Source organism: Pangasianodon hypophthalmus, chromosome 5 (genome assembly GCF_027358585.1).
Source record: "Pangasianodon hypophthalmus isolate fPanHyp1 chromosome 5, fPanHyp1.pri, whole genome shotgun sequence".
In the NCBI taxonomy this organism is placed as follows: Eukaryota; Metazoa; Chordata; class Actinopteri; order Siluriformes; family Pangasiidae; genus Pangasianodon; species Pangasianodon hypophthalmus.
Window position 1 is genome coordinate 6,843,605 of NC_069714.1, and position 17,492 is coordinate 6,861,096.

The 17,492-nt window shown below is 38.9% G+C and overlaps 1 long non-coding RNA gene across 1 annotated transcript; it reads right to left on the reverse strand.

The window, feature by feature from the left end:
* Positions 1 to 229: 229 nt before the first annotated feature.
* Positions 230 to 6,865, reverse strand: LOC117597343 (uncharacterized). Its single transcript, XR_004578179.2, has 3 exons — positions 6,798 to 6,865; positions 6,458 to 6,545; positions 230 to 5,357 (listed from the first exon to the last, which is right to left on the reverse strand). It is a non-coding gene; the product is annotated as an uncharacterized LOC117597343 (long non-coding RNA).
* Between the last annotated feature and the right edge of the window lie 10,627 nt (positions 6,866 to 17,492).

The following is a 17,492-nucleotide window of genomic DNA, read 5'->3' on the forward strand; positions in this document are numbered from 1 at the left end:
TGAAGGCATCTGGTTGCTAATTAAAAAAGGCTCTTCCAAACACTTGAAATAGCAAATCCACTTCAGTAGGTGGTAAGGAACATTCACTCTATGTCAATATGGGGTCATTATCTCAGTTACACTGCTATCTTAATACTCCATGTTCAATTTTAAAGCAATATGCAAGTGTATTCACCTCAACTGGCTTTAGTTAGAGCAAAGAACAAGGACAATTGAAGATCAGGCAATTGTCATGTCTTTTTGAACTCCTTTATTTATGTAAGAAAGGCAAATTTTCTTTACTTAAGAAGGCAACAAACAGGAGATGGCATGGCTTTCCCTACAATTTACATGAAAAAATGGCCTCTGCCTGTCTTACTCAAGATGGTGGAGGCCCTAAACACACACACACACACACACACACACTATTATTTCTCTTTTTGCTGTATTGCAGTGTATCTCTCGTCTGGCCTGGGAGCGCCAAGGTATCCCTTTGGTGGAGGAGGTGGCTAGGGAGCGGGAGGTCTGGGCGTCTTTGCTTAGACTGCTGCCCCCATGAGCCGGACCCAGACAAGTGGAAGCAAATGGATGGATTGATGGATGGCTGGATGGATGACCTTTCTGTATTCCATAAAACGTACAATCATCCTAAATCATACATAGATATAAGGTTTGCTTGTGTTACTACAAGCCACAACACAGCATATAACACCTGTACCCCTGCTCATTCATTCAATATATTTAATTATAATTAATTAGTATTAAGTATTGCATGAAAGAGCAGTCATGTGGCAGCAGCACAAAGCATAAAATCATGCAGATACGGGATAGGAATTTCATTTAATGTTCACATAAAACATCAGAATGGGGGAAAAATGTGATCTCAGTGACATGGTTGTTGGTGCCAGATGGGCTAAATTGAGTATTTCAGAAACTGCTGATCTCCTGGGATTTTCATGTGCAGCAGTCTGTAGAGTTTACATTGAATTGTGCAAAAAAAACATACAGGCAGTGGTAGTTCTGTAGCTGGCAATGCCTTGTTGATGAGAGAGGTTAGATGAGTATACTCTCAAAAAATATCACTTTGGTGTAACTTGATTCTATCATGGATAGTGGTTCCACATGATTGAAACAAGTTATTTTAACTTAAAAAGTTTTACTCAAATATCTTGTGTAATGGGAACAAAACTGAATCAAGTATTTACACCATCCATGTAACACCAACTTAGAATAATATTTTGTGGTTAACTTGAATGACTCAAGTTCTCCTAATTTGAAGCCTTTGCGTTTAGTCTACATGTCTTTATCATGAATTTAATTTGATTAATAAATTTGCAAGTATGTTTAATGCGAGTAATATTAATGTTATAAAACCATGTATTGCACCAAAAAAAGTTCACAAAAGTTAATATACCTCAAATTCCTGAACAAAGTACTGAACACATAATTGTACTTCACAACAGGGCTATGGGCCATTAAATTAACAAAAATAATATTTATTACTTAAATTAACAAAGCATTGGTGTACATGGTTTGTAAAAATTAATATGTATTACTACATGTACAGTGTATTATGTATAATGTATATTTTTTTACAAGTACATATTGTCTATGGCATACACTGTGGAGTGAGTACATTGTGTGTTTTGTCTGTCACTAAATCCCCTTTCACACAGAGATTTGTTCACTCACACTGCCAGTGCTTTTCCGTAATATGTGCTCGTGTTCACACACAGCCTGGGACAGCCCATCAAGGTGGAGAGTGATGCATCAAATGTACGCGTCGAAAATGCGGCTCTTAGGACAGCAATTGAAGTGTTTGCGTTATTGTTATGAACAACATGGCGTACGATTGTACCACAGGTGTTGATCCGCAAACAGTATTGTTTATTGGCAACATGTTTTTCGCCCAAATGAGAGCTTGTTTGCCATGTTGACCTGTATTTAAAACTCATGGTCAAATAATCTCATGATAACTACGTAATCGCTACGACACACACTCTACCCGGCATTGGTTCTGCCTTTGTTCACATAGATGTGTTCTAGGATTTGCAGTCACACAGAAGGCTCCCCAGCAATGTTCCAGTGTAGTGCCAAAATCTGTGAACTATAGAAATCTGTGACCTTTAGCACGAAGCGTACATAAAAGTCTAAATAGCTGCTAAATATTGTTGTGAGGTTTAGGGTTAGGGGTACAGGATAGAAAAAATATTTAACCTGATGTGAAGACAATGATAGTGTGATGAATAGGTACCCCATGTAACTAATGAACAGGTACCCCATGTCACAAATTTCTATGGGTAACAGATTTTGGCACAACACAAGAAACAAGGCTCAGTGTGAATATAGCTACAGACTGCAATGTTGGTGAATCATACAAAATTTTCATTCAAGAGTTGTCTTCCAGCTGCTAGACCCTGACATTGTCACAAAGCAGCTTTACAGAAATAAATACATTCATGGCTGATCCCCAAGCCATCTCCATGGCCCCCAAGCCTCTCCATCCCTAGCAATCCCAGTGATCTTCAGGCCTTCTATGTGGGGCCACCCCCAGCAGCAGCGAGCGATCTCCAACCGATGAGAACACCAACCAGAAGTAGGGCATCAGGATGGATCAGGCAGGTCCGGAGCAGTAGGGGTCAGCATCACTGGTGCCTCTGGAGTAGCAGGTGTAGCTCGACAGAGAGAGAGAGAGAGAGAGAGAGAGAGAGAGGGACAGATTCAAAAGCATTGGTGTACATGGTTTGTAACAATTAATATGTATTACTATATGTACAGTATATTATGTATAATGTATATTTTTTTACAAGTACATATTGTAAGCTTTTGTCGTGTAATTGTTGTTAAGGGCAATGTATTTTGTGTGCAGAGTGCAAGCGTGTAAGAGTGTCTGAGCCCTGAACACTAATTGGAAGGCTGTTGCATAACTGGGGGTCTTTGTAAGAGAAAGCTCTACCCCCTGCTGTAGCCTTCACTATTCGAGGTACCAGCAAATAGCCTGCACCATTTGATGGAAGTAGGCATGGCGGATCATAAAAGATCAAAAGTTCACTCAGGTACTGAGGCGTGAGACAATTCTTTGCTTTATAGTTCAATAGTAGTAATTTATAATCAATCTTCTGGTTCTAGTAAGAACTCTCACTGCTGCATTCTGGACTAACTGGAGCTTGTTTACACATCAACTGGAACAGCCATTACAATAATCCAACCTAGAGGTAACAAATGCATGAACTAATTTTTCTGCATTGTGTCTTAGCAATATTTCTGAGATGAAAGAAAGCTGTCCTAGTAATATTATCTACATAAACTTCAATGAAAGACTGGAGTCCATAATTACACTAAGGTCTTTTACTGCTGTACACGATGAAACAGAAAGGTCATCGAGAGTTATTATGTAATCATAAAGCTTACTTCTAGCTGTATGTGGTCCTAGTACAAGTACTTCTGTCTTGTTAGAATTAAGTAAAAGAAAGTTAATAAGCATCCAGTGTCTAATGTCCTTTACACATTCCTCAACTTTATTAAGCTGGTGTCTGTCATCTGGCCTTGCTGAAACATACAGTCAGGTCCATAAATATTGGGACAGTGACACAGTTTTGGTAATTTTGCCTCTGTACACCACCACAGTGGATTTGAAATGAAGCAGTCAAGATGTTACTGAAGCATAGACTTTCAGCTTTAATTCAAGGGGTTTAACAAAAATATTGCATTAACTGTTTAGGAATTACAGCCATTTTTTACAGAGTTCCTCCATTTTCACAGGCTCAAAAGTAATGGGACAATTGACTGATAAGCAGTTTCATGGCCAGCTGTGGCCTGTTTCCTCCTTATATCATGATAAATTAAGGAGATAAAAGGTCTGGAGCTGATTCCAAGTGTTGAATTTGCATTTGGTAGCTGTTCATGGGAACTCTCAATATGCCGTCCAAAGAGGTGTTGATGCAAGTGAACGAGGCCATCATTAGGCTGAAAAACCAAAACAGACATATCAGAGAGATAGCAGAAACTTTAGGAGGGCCAAATCAACAATTTGGTACATTCTTAAAAAGAAGGAATGCACTGGCGAGCTCAGCAACACCAAAAGGCCTGGGAGACCGCAGAAAACAACTAAAGTGGATGATTGCAGAATTCTTTTCTTACTGAAGAACAACCCCTTCACAACATCTAGCCAAGTCAGGAACACTCTGGAGGAGGTAGGCCTATCATTGTCAAAGTCTACAATCAAGAGCCACCTTCATGAATGTAAATACAGACGGTTTACCTCAAGATGCAAACCGCTGGTAACACTCAAGAACACAAAGGCCAGATTAGACTTTGCTAAAAAAACTCTAAAAAAAAGCCTGACCAGTTCTGATGCAAGATTAACTTGTACCAGAATGATGGGAAGAGAAAAGTATGGAGAAGGAAAGGAAGGGCTCATGATCCAAAGCATACCACATCATCCGTCAAACATGTGGAGGCAGTGTTATGGCATGGGGATGTTTGGCTGCCAATGGAACTGGGTCACTGGGGTTTATTGATAATGTGACTGTTGATAGAAGTAGCAGGATGAATTCTGAAGTGTACAGAGCTATACTTTCTGCTCAGATTCAGTCAAATGCTGCAAAACTGATAGGACAGCGCTTCACAGTACAGATGGATAACAACCCAAAACATACTGTGAAAGCAGCCCAAGAGCTTGGAAATTAAATGTTCTTAAATGGCCGAGTCAGTCACCTGACCTCAACCCAACTGAGCTGCTTTTCACTTACTGAAGACAAATCTGAAGGCAGAATGACCCACAAACAAGCAGCAACTGAAGATGGCTGCAGTAATGACCTGGCAAATCATCTCAAGGGAGGAAACTGGTGCATTTGGTGATGTCCATGGGGTCCAGACTTCAGGTAGTCATTGACTGCAAAGTATTTACCTCCAAGTAATAAAAATAATCCTAATATTTATGATTATATTAGTTTGTCCCATTATTTTTGAGCCTGTGAAAATGGAGGAACTCTGTAAAAAATGGCTGTAATTCCTAAACGGTTAATGCAATATTTTTGTTAAACCCCTTGAATTAAAGCTGAAAGTCTACGCTTCAGTCACCTCTTGACTGCTTCATTTCAAATCCACTGTGGTGGTGTACAGAGGCAAAATGACCAAAACTGTGTCACTGTCCCAATATTTATGGACCTGACTGTACAACTGTGTGTCATCAGCGTAACAGTGGAAGCTAATACCATGTTTACAAATAATTTTGCCCAGAGGTAGCATATATAAAGAAAAGAGCAGTGGGCCTAAAACAGAACCTTACAGAACACCAAACTTTACCTTAGTATGCGTAGAGAAGACACCTGAGCCAGGAGAAGGACGTTCCCTTAATGCCTACAACATTTTCTAGTCTATCAAGGAGAATAGTGATAATACATGATCAGTGTTGTCAAAAGCTGCACTAAGGTCAACACAAGCAAAGATCAACCCTGATCAGGGGCTAGTAGTAGGTCATTTACTACTTTAACCAATGCTGTCTCTGTGCTATGATTAGACCTAAACGCTGACTGATACATTTCATGAATGTTGAGTCAGTCACATGCAAGAGGATGTCTTGTTGAGGATGCAACATGAAAAAAGTTCCATTTTCAATAACATTGTGGCAAAGTTTTGAACAATAACTCCAGGAAGCATTGCTATCTGAACATGCATTATTGCAACAACTTCATTAACATGTACAATTTCTTGTACATCGCTGCTAGACTCATGTGTTCCAGATGTGGCAACTGCACCAGACTTAAAATCAGTCAGTGAATGGGTGTCATCTTAGATGGTGTCATCTATCTTTATGAGACGTAAATGTACAATAAACATTTGTCTGAAAATTACTGCCAGAGAACATACAACCAACAGTCTCATTTCTCTACAAATGTGTACCTATGTGAACAAAATAACCCTTCTCACAACCAAGATCTTTGCATGCACACAAATGACAACTGAAGATAGTCAGTTCTGATTGCTCAGGATCTGGGTGAGATGCATACACTCTACTTAGGTGAATCAGTAGGCCATTCCATATCTTAAATGTACAAGGACAGCTTGAATACATGCATGGGTATAAGTGGCTAAAATTCCATGATGTCATTTAACGAATATTGCTAGAAAAAGTCTGCTAACACATGGGTAATACCACAAATCAAATTTCTTATTAAAATGTCAGAATATGCAGTCTTATTTTAATCAATAAGAATAATTACTGAAATGAAATGAAACATCTTTATCTACCTACCTATACACATGACAGGGTCTAGGCAAAATAAATAAATAATTGCACACTCTTCAACCACACCTCAATATTATATTATAAAATAATATATTTACTGTTTTCCAGCTAACTTCAATAACTAGGCAAGACAAAAGATTGTACACTCTTCAACAAAACATTAAAATCAAATTATATAATATTGATTTTTGGTTGTAATAATATGAATAGAAACAACTGCAAAATTACCTGTTTGTGTGATGTTGGTGCTCCGCTGACACACGATGATCTGCTTCATGCATGCAAGCACGTGCATGAACAGAAGTATATTCCTCCTCTAAAAGAATTCATCAAATGAAAAATCTTTAGTTAGCTACCTATACATTTATCAGGGTCTAGGCAAGCCTACAATATAATCGAACACTTTTGTCAACCAAACCTTATCATCAATAATACAATAATATACCTGCCGATTTCCAGCTAAACAAGCGGCACACTCCTCAGCCACACTTCAAAATCAAATTATATAATAATATATCCACCAATTCCTGTTTGTAATAATTTGTATGGAAAAGGATTGGAAAATTACCTGCTGATGATGAGTGAATTTCCTGCTCCGCTGACACACGATGATGTACTTCCACTGAACTCCTTCAACTGAAAAGTCCTCAACCTACAAGCTACATGCACCTTACATACATGCAAACCGTGTTTGGTTACAAAAATTTTTTGGTTACAAAAATGATTTTATGAACATGCACAACAATAAATGTGTCTGTTCCAGGTCAGTAATTTACAGTTCTTAGTATACTTGTGTGGCATTGCACATCATATAAAAAAAATATATATATATATATATATATATATATATATATATATATATATATATATATATATATATATACACTATATTACCAAAAGTATTTGGTCACCTGCCTTGACTCACATATGAACTTAAGTGCCATCCCATTCCTAACCCATAGGGTTCAATATGATGTCGGTCCACCTTTTGCAGCTATTACAGCTTCAACTCTTCTGGGAAGGCTGTCCACAAGGTTGAGGAGTGTGTTTATAGGAATTTTTGACCATTCTTCCAAAAGCGCATTGGTGAGGTCACACACTGATGTTGGTCGAGAAGGCCTGGCTCTCAGTCTCCGCTCTAATTCATCCCAAAGGTGTTCTATCGGGTTCAGGTCAGGACTCTGTGCAGGCCAGTCAAGTTCATCCACACCAGACTCACTCATCCATGTCTTTATGGACCTTGCTTTGTGCACTGGTGCACAGTCATGTTGGAAGAGGAAGGGGCCCGCTCCAAACTGTTCCCACAAGGTTGGGAGCATGGAATTGTCCAAAATGTTTTGGTATCCTGAAGCATTCAAAGTTCCTTTCACTGGAACTAATGGGCCAAGCCCAACTCCTGAAAAACAACCCCACACCATAATTCCTCCTCCACCAAATTTCACACTCGGCACAATGCAGTCCGAAATGTACCATTCTCCTGGCAACCTCCAAACCCAGACTCGTCCATCAGATTGCCAGATGGAAAAGCGTGATTCATCACTCCAGAGAACGCGTCTCCACTGCTCTAGAGTCCAGTGGCGGCGTGCTTTACACCACTGCATCCGACGCTTTGCATTGCACTTGGTGATGTGTGGCTTGGATGCAGCTGCTCGGCCATGGAAACCCATTCCATGAAGCTCTCTGCGTACTGTACTTGGGCTAATCTGAAGGTCACATGAAGTTTGGAGCTCTGTAGCAATTGACTGTGAAGAAAGTCGACGACCTCTTTGCACTATGCACTTCAGCATCCGCTGACCCCTCTCCGTCAGTTTACGTGGCCTACCACTTCGTGGCTGAGTTGCTGTTGTTCCCAAACTCTTCCATTTTGTTATGATAAAGCTGACAGTTGACTGTGGAATATTTAGGAGTGAGGAAATTTCACGACTGGATTTGTTGCACAGGTGGCATCCTATGACAGTTCCACGCTGGAATTCACTGAGCTCCTGAGAGCGGCCGATTCTTTCACAAATGTTGGTAAAAACAGTCTGCATGCCTAAGTGCTTGATTTTATACACCTGTGGCCAGGCCAAGTGATTAGGACACCTGATTCTGATCATTTGGATGGGTGACCGAATACTTTTGGTAATATAGTGTATATATATATATATATATATATATATATATATATATATATATATATATATATATATATATATATACACACAGAAGGCGTCTTCAAGAATGTAAATACAGAGGGTTTACAACAAGGTTCAAACCAATGGTAACATTCAAGAACAGGAAAGCCAGATTAGACTTCGCCAGAAAACATCTAAAAAATCCTCCCATGTTCTGGAATAAGATTCTTTGGACTGATGAAACCAAGATTAACTTGTACCAGAATGATGGGAAGAGAAAAGTATGCGAAAGAAAGGAACAGCTCATGATCCAAAGTATACCACATCACGTGTCAAACATGGTGGAGGCAGTGTTATGGCATGGGCATGTATGGCTGCCAATGGAACGGGCTCACTGGTGTTTATTGATGATGTGACTGCTGACAGAAGTACCAAGATGAATTCTGAGGTGTACAGGGCTATACTCTCTGCTCACATTCAGCCAAATGCTACAAAACTGATAGGACGCCGCTTCACAGTGCAGGTGGATAATGACCCTAAACATACTGCGAAAGCAACTCAAGACTTTTTGAAGGCAAAGAAATGGAATATTCTTCAATGGCCATGTCAGTCACCTGATCTCAACCCAATAGAGCATGCTTTTCACTTACTGAAGACAAGACTGAAGGCAGAAAGACCCACAAAAAAGCAGCAACTGAAGGTGGCTGCAGTGAAGGCCTGGCAAAGCATCTCCAGGGAGGAAACTCAGAATTTGAGTTTTGAGAACATGGGCTCCAGACTTCAGGCAGTCATTGACTGCAAAGGATTTTCATCCAAGTATTAAAATTATGTTTATATTTAGAATTATGTCACTTTGTCCAAATACCTTTTGAGCCCCTGAAAATGGAGGTACTTTGCTGAAAATGGCTGTAATTCCTAAATGGTAAATGCCATATTTTTGTGGAACCTTTTAAAATAAAGCTGAAAGTCTACACTTCGATCACATCTTGATTGTTTTATTTCAAATCCATTGTGGTGGTGTATAAAAGCAAAATCACAAAAACTCTGTCATTGTGCAAATATATATATATATATATATATATATATATATATATATATATATATATATATATATATATAAAATGTATGTATGTATATATGTAATGGAGGTATTTTTTATAAAGGGACTTTTATTTTGACGGGTTGCCCCGTTTTCAGTATGTTCGCGGGAGATGCAAAGACGTCTGGAAAAAAGAAGAGAGAGCAGTTTTTACGAGAGAGACACGCCATGATTGCTGTGTGAGAGATCGACAGTTTCGCAGCGGAAAACGTGAAAGAAGATAGTAATACACATTTAATTTGAGTTTTTGAGAGTTTTGCTGCTTTCCAGAGTCATTTATGAACTGTGCTTCAGATTGAGAGACATTGATTTCTTCCTGCGCATCATTTAAGTGTACTTGGTAGTGCGCGAGAATGTGGAGAATGTGCACATGAACTGGAAGTGAGTTTTTCACGGAGTGTTTAATTTTTTCTGCTCTCTCTGAGAATCTTTGCATTTTTGTCGAGACTGTCCTTCGCCTACGAACAGTTTTGCTTTTGGGAAACACTTTTCTTTTGAGACCGAGTCAGTGTGTGCTGTGGCTGAGCTGCGCCATTTTGTTCCAGAAAGTTCCCACGTTTTTTCTGGCCACGCAGAGTTTTTGCTCATGTGTTTTTATTATTAACCTGCCATCCTGACCACATCTCCTCACTGTCTAGCTCCAGCTGTTCATTTCATCATCACAAGTCATCTCAAGTCGTCACAAGTCATCTCAAGTTATCTCAAGTCATCTCATCAATTTCATGGTTGCTACAGACTGGTACAAACATTCTTTACACACACACACACACACACACACACACATGAACTCTTCACTGATATAGATTGAACTGAACTGTGAACTTGAACTAAGTAATTGAACTGGGTTGGTGTGAGAACTGAATCATACGTTGATAAGACTTGTTTGAACTGAGTCGAGTTATTTCAGAGTTCATTTGAAGTGAATTATTTGAATTCAATTGCAAGAGTCATTTATATGGTTCAGAGTTTTGTTTGAGATATCCCGTGCTGTTTGAAAATCAATCTGTGTGCTCTGATGTTGAATTTAATTCTGAGAAACTTGTGTATGAAGGGTTAAACAGAAGTGTTGAACGGTTTATCCAAAGCTAAAAGAAAACTTCAGAGAACTTGTCATCAGTTATTTGTTTTATTTCATTCTTTCATTTAACCAGAGCCAATTCTTTCAAAGAAAAGTCCAGTTTCCTAAAAAAAAGAGAAAAAGAATAAACTACTAATTGTTAACGGGCCGTTAGTTATTTGTGCAACTTACCTTGGAGTAGGGGCGTCTCACTTACACTGTTAGGTTTAGGAGGGTGGGAATGTGAATGATTTATTTTACCTCACATGGACACACTTCAGGGAGCCACCGTACTGACACTTACTTACCTGAAGCCTACTTTACCTATTCTTTTAATTCACAATAGTGTAAACTAAATCATATACACACACACAGTGCATACTGAGACTAAAAGTCCCGGAGTGGGGATTAAGATCCTTTCGCTTTTAGGTCTTCCAAGGACACATAGTAATTTCCCCTACAAGGCAGGACTTATAGTCTTGTTACATATATACAAAATCAATGGAAAGACTTGTTGATTGTTGAAAATCTCTGTTGAAAATACTTCCTGCTAGGCCAGTTGCCCTGTTTGAATAAACTACTTCACTGAAATGAGCGCAAGTCATTTCATGATATGATTGTGTTTGAAGAAGAATTCTAATACAATGGTGTTAAATGCAAATGAAATGTTCAGGTAAAATGAACAACCTCTAAAAATCTTTTTTTTTTGAGTATAAGCAGACTGGTTTGAGCTGACAGGAAGTCTACAGTAACTCAGAAACTCACTTTTTACAACCATGTTGAGCAGAAAAGTATCTCAGAACACACAGCATGCTGAAACTTGAAGCGGACAGGCTACAACATCACTAGACCATGTTCCAGAAATGCCAGATGGGATACAACAACAGAAAATTAGGTTCCACTCCTGTCAGCCAAGAACAGAAATTTGAGGCTACAGTGGGCAAAAGGTTACTGAAACTGGACAGTTTAAGATTTTGGTTGATTGCAACATTCCAATGATTTTCAAATCTGTTTACATGCATTGGCATAGTTTAAGAACTGAATAATAAAATGATGACTTTAAGAGGTTTAGATAGACAATAGATATGGAACTATGTATTTTCTATATGTATCGTAATAGTAACAATAACATGTAGAAAATAAATTATAATATTTTAAATCACCATGCTTTTGATGTCATTGTCATGACAAAAGTATAAGGATGACTGGACTTGGCTCTGACCTTCTCAAGAGTAAGCACTCAGCTCCTACCTTCTCACTGCTGCTTCCAATCATCAGAGCACCCTGCCAGCTCCAAATAGTCATTTATTTGTTGTTTTCACTGTTGCCATGGTACCCTATCTAAAAAAAAAAAAACTAGCAGCCACAGGCTCTGTGCTTGATCTGGTGTTGAGTATGTTACAGTATGGCATATGACACAAAGACACACAGTCAAATAAACAGATTTTCAGTGGTATGCACCCCACACACATAAATGCTCTATGAAACAATAACAATTTATATTCTGTTTTTGTTTTTGTCTTGGTTTTGTTTGTGTACTTGTTCACAGTATCAGATATTGTCCATCACTTCTTCCTTGACTTCTTACTTTCAATCCAGCTAAGATAGTAATAGTGCCCACTCTCTTCATGATGAATTCATGAATATAAGGAGAATAAATTAATTTTCACATACAAACCAATGACCTGAGAAATATGTCTTATTACATAAAAATATAACTTGTATACTGTCTTTGTGAGGTATAGTTGCATTGATCAGCAGTTTATGAAATACTCAGACCAGCCCTTCTGGTACCAACATCCATGCTACAATCAAAGTCACAGAGATCACACTTTTTCTTCATTCTGTTTTTTGATGTGAATATTAACTGAAGCTCTTGGCCTGTATCTGCATGATTTTTTAGCATTGAATCTTTGTTAGGTGTTCCTAACAAAGTGGACGGTTTACATCCTTGGTATTTCAAACTCTGCCTATATGTATTCCCAGATGGAAAAAAAGACTTTAATGTTGAGCTTTTAAATAACTGTTTGCTGAAGCTTGTGGGAAGGTTTGACAGTTTTCTCAACTCAAAAACCACACCAAAATACTTGAAACAAGCCAAAATGTTCAGGCACTGGAAAAGGATGACATATTTTTCTTCTTTTTCTTAGTCTTTTTGGGGGAAACAAGTTAAAAATGATGCACATTTCTGATTTGCAGTATATATCTGCAATATGCAGACAATATAAATGGAATGCTGCCAATGCTGCTCATAGAAATCAATTAAAAAAAAAAGCAAGTTCATTTACATGATATTAATAGGAGATGAACTAGTCAGTTTCAGGCTTACTCAGCTCCAAATAAAATCAATTTTTAACAATATTTCTGTACAAACAAAAGAAGTATGCTTTCAAATATTGAGCTGCCACTCCATGTAGCTTACACAGACCTGTGCATACACCTGTGCATAGAGTTGCATGTCTCTGCAGGGCTCTCCACAAAAATAACCTTTTAATTAATTTTAAATTATTGTAAAACTTGTGCATTCATTGGACTTCATTCATCAATCATTGAGTAAAGTTGTGTGTAAACTAAAAAAAAAACTGAACTAAAAAGTTTATGCTGGGTATACAAAAGATTCATAAATGCTGATTTTCTTTGTATTCACATGTGTATGTTGATAAATGGCAATCACTGGTAAATTACCAAAGATTTGCATTTGGTGACACCCACAAAACTCCACAAAAAGACAAAATTTACAGAGCAGAAATCACAAACTGGCCAAAAAAACAGCCACAAAAAGAGGAATTTATCTGAGGCAGAAATTGACTTGACTCATGTCTACAAGAATAAAAAATATTATATAGCAGCATATCCAGCAGAGTCACAGGCCAAAATATAGAGAGAAGGATAATTGAAGGATAATTCTGTGTTATCCATCTAGCACTATATAAGTGAGGTCCAAAGAAAATGGTTTGACACAAAAACAGAGTATTGCTGCTAATCGACTGCTAATTGCGGCTAAGAGTTTCTCTGCTACCGGGCAAGACCAAATCATGACAAAGCTTTTTTCAAATTGACTAGATGCCTTGACAAATTAAACCAACTTCCTCACAAAAAAATCATACCAGTCTCTAAATATCCATTGCTAAGAGCAGCATGTGCTAACACTTCCAGTTCTGCCATTTGCACCGCCTTGGCTTACCATCTGCACAGACCAGACCATTGTGCATATATTTTGTTGTTCTTACATGATCATTCTCAAACATTATTATAAATAATTGTTCTCAGGAATTCATACATGTATTATAATGAAATGCTGCTTAAATAAGCCAATTTTGACCCACAGAAAGCAGTGTAAGTTTTATAATAGATTCTGTTAGTGGCTCCCTAGCCAATTGTGGGCATCAGTGAGCTCACGCATGCAGAATTGGGCAGATAGTGCTTTCCCCCGAGTGTGTTACACACAATCAGCAGTGCGGAGTAGCCGTGCAGAGGTTGGCTTCGCATGCCTTGGAGGAAGGATGTGCTTGCCCCGCTCTCTGGTTGGCAGCTGTTGTATGATAGGAGAATTAGCTAGTGAGTGGGTGGAAATTGGCAAGACCAAACTGGGGAGAAAATAGGGAGAAATCTTAATTAAAAAAAAAAGATTCTGATATTTCTGGAATGTAACCCCAAAACTAATGTAAACATGAAACAATATTTTAGATGGCTATTATTGTCAAATAAATAACCTAAATAACAATTTCTTGGTTTGGGAAAGTCATTTTTTTAACATAGTTAGCTTGCTTACTCAGTCACATTTCACAGAAAGCTCTGCAGGGTGTCTGGTTTAGGGGCTGAATAATGTTATGTTCTGCAAAATCCTATTTGTATTCAGATCGACATTGACAAGGGCCAAATTGTGATGGCTAGACAACTGGGTCAGAGCATCTCCAAAACAGCGGGCCTTGTGGTGTGTTCCCGGTATGTAGTGGTTAGTACCTACCAAAAGTGGTCCAAGGAAGGACAACCGGTGAACCCGGCAACAGGGTCCTGGGTAAGAACAGAGGCTTACTGATGCGACTGTGGAGCAAAGACTAGCCTGTCTGGTCTGATCCCACAGAAGAGCTACTGTAGCACAAATTGCTGAAAAAGTTAATGCTGGCTATGATAGAAATGTGTCAGAACACCAGTGCATCGCGGCTTGCTGCGTATGGGGCTGCGTAGCTGCAAACCAGTCAGAGTGCCCATGCTGACCCCTGAACACCGCCGAAAGCCCCTACAATGGGCACGTAAGCAGAACTGGACCATGGAGCAATGGAAGAAGGTGGCCTGGTCTGATTAATCACGTTTTCTTTTACATCATGTGGATGGTTGGGTGCGTGTGAGTTGCTTACCTGGGGAAGAGATGGCACCAGGATCCACAATGGGAAGAAGGCAAGCTGGCGGAGGCAATGTGATGCTCTGGGCGATGTGCTGCTGGGAAACCTTGGGTCTTGGTATTTATGTGGATGTTACTCATACTTACTCCCTAACTAAATATTGTTGCAAACCAAATACACCCCTTCATGGCAGTGGTATTCCCTAAGCAGCAGTGGCCTCCTTCAGCAGGAATGTGCCCTGCCACACTGCAAAAATTGTTCAGAAATGGTTTGAGGAACATGGCAAAGAGTTCAAGGTATTGACTTGGCCTCCAAATTCACCAGATCTCAATCCAGTCGAGCATCTGTGGGATGTGTTGGACATGTCCGATCCACTTAGATAACTTAAAGGATATGCTGCTAATGTATGCACTTTAATCAGTCTCTGGGTTAGTACAAGAGGACTAATTGGCAAAACTTTTTCTATTCCTACAATTCCTTTAAATCAACACTTTATGATAAAGAAACTTATGATATTTATTCCTAGTCTGAATGACTGTATAACCCATCTCTACCATTCTCCCCCTGTCCCTCTGCCAGTTTTGTTTGATTTTAACTGTCACAGCAAAATACTACTCTTCATTCAGGGCGTTCATATATTTGGATGTGGCTTTCAAGGTAAAATGGAGCCTCACTGACAGGAGAAATTAAATCACTGGTTTTTAATGTGAGCCTCTGCACTTTCTGGCTGAATAGATGCACATTTATCATCTGATATATCAGCAGGACATATATCACTTACAAATGAAATGAGTGAAATGAATTGGTATGTGTTGTACATACTTGAGTGTGTGTGTGTGTGTGCGTGTGTGTGTGTGTATGTTGGGAGTCTGTCAAATACAAATTGCTTAAGGTAACAGAAGTGGCACTAGTGCGTTTTTTTCTACTGTGTATAATTGAAATTTATTCACTAATTTAGATACACTTGTTCTCATGTGAATCTGCTGTCTGTGTTTTAACAGTTTTTTAAATATAAGAAAATACAAGAATCTTCTTGTTCTCCTCATTCCCTTCTTATTTTTATCTGCTCTTTGTCTCTCTCACAACTTGATGTAAATGTAGAACTGAACTATTTCTACTCATCAAGCTGAGGGTGATTTATGCACAAAGTCATCTGCTTGGCTTGCAGTCACAATTACACGCTGCATGATTTAAACAGTTATACAGACATCATGCATTTTTTGTTCTACTAGCTCTTTTCCTGTTTGTGTTTTTTATTTATTTACAGATATTTTTTGGGAAACAACAGTTTAACTAACAGATGTAAATCCAGCATTGAAAAGGAACATACACTCGCTTGCAATTACAGATTGTTTGTTCCTTTTTCACATTTTTTGCTCCTCAAGTGGATTCACAGGACAATTTTAAAATTCTAGAAGAGACTAGTATGTTGTGACTGATATTTTGTGAAGTCCCACTCATTTGAAGTCTTACGTATCTCTTACATTGTGTGCATGCACTTCACTAGTATGATTCCATATCCGAACTTCCTCAGGTCTTACATGTAAACACATCTATTAGCAGCCCAGCACAAAACCTGAGAACAGAGTGGTGGGTGGATGTTTGAACATTTCTTTATGCATGTCTGTGTGCGGTCACCATAATAAGCTTTTGAATCTGATGAGCTTATGTAGACCACTGTGGATTTAAGAATGAGTCTCTAGTCTCTCATGTTAGTGCCATGTGAGTGTCTATCAGGAGTATACGGTCATTGTTCTGTGCTTGTGGTGCAGTCACTATTAGGCATATAATAATGTAATGTGCAAATGGACTCATTTTTTACTATCAACTAAGGCAAGACAGATTTTGTATTTACTTAATTACATATCTAGTAGCTAATGTGTTTATATTAATTAATTAATTTATTTATTTACATTCTGAAGTGAATTATTAGTAAATTATGGAGTACATTGATGACTCACTTAGTGACTCACAGACCGTAATATGTAATAACATAAATTCTGGCTCTGTATCAACTTAATTTTGCTAATGCAATAAAGTCATTATTATAATGTGTCAACCTCTTGCATAATGTACAAAAGAAAACGTGCTCGGTTCCCTGAGATACAGGAATGAGTACTGCGTCGCTAGACGCTTTGGGGAAAACTCCTTTTTCTCCGATGACTGAAGCCTTTACAATCACGCAGTGAAACTGCACGGCTATTGGTTCATGCAGTGAGATGAAAACGAACCAATGGCGAGGAAGCCCGCCAGAACCCGCCAGAATGGGTGGAGCCATCTGGCTATATAAGCGGACACTGCGCCATAGAATCTCAATTCAATCTGACTGAAGCGATGACACTGAGTCGTGCAGCGTCATGGCACGGCCTACAACGCAGTACTCGTTCCCGTATCTCAGGGAACCGAGGTTATGTAAGTAACCGAGTACGTTCCCTTTCGATACTACACTCGTACTGCATCGCTAGACACTTTGGGGAACCACTACAATCACACCGTGCCCTGAAAGTGGAACGACTGGTATGAACTGACCTTGAGCAATTAAGGCTCAGAGGGACCAAGTATGAGCAGGGTGAACCCCGCAGGAGGCAAGAGGGCCGAACTCACCGAGGTCAGCCCAGCCTGGGATAATCTTTCCAGAATAATTCTGTGC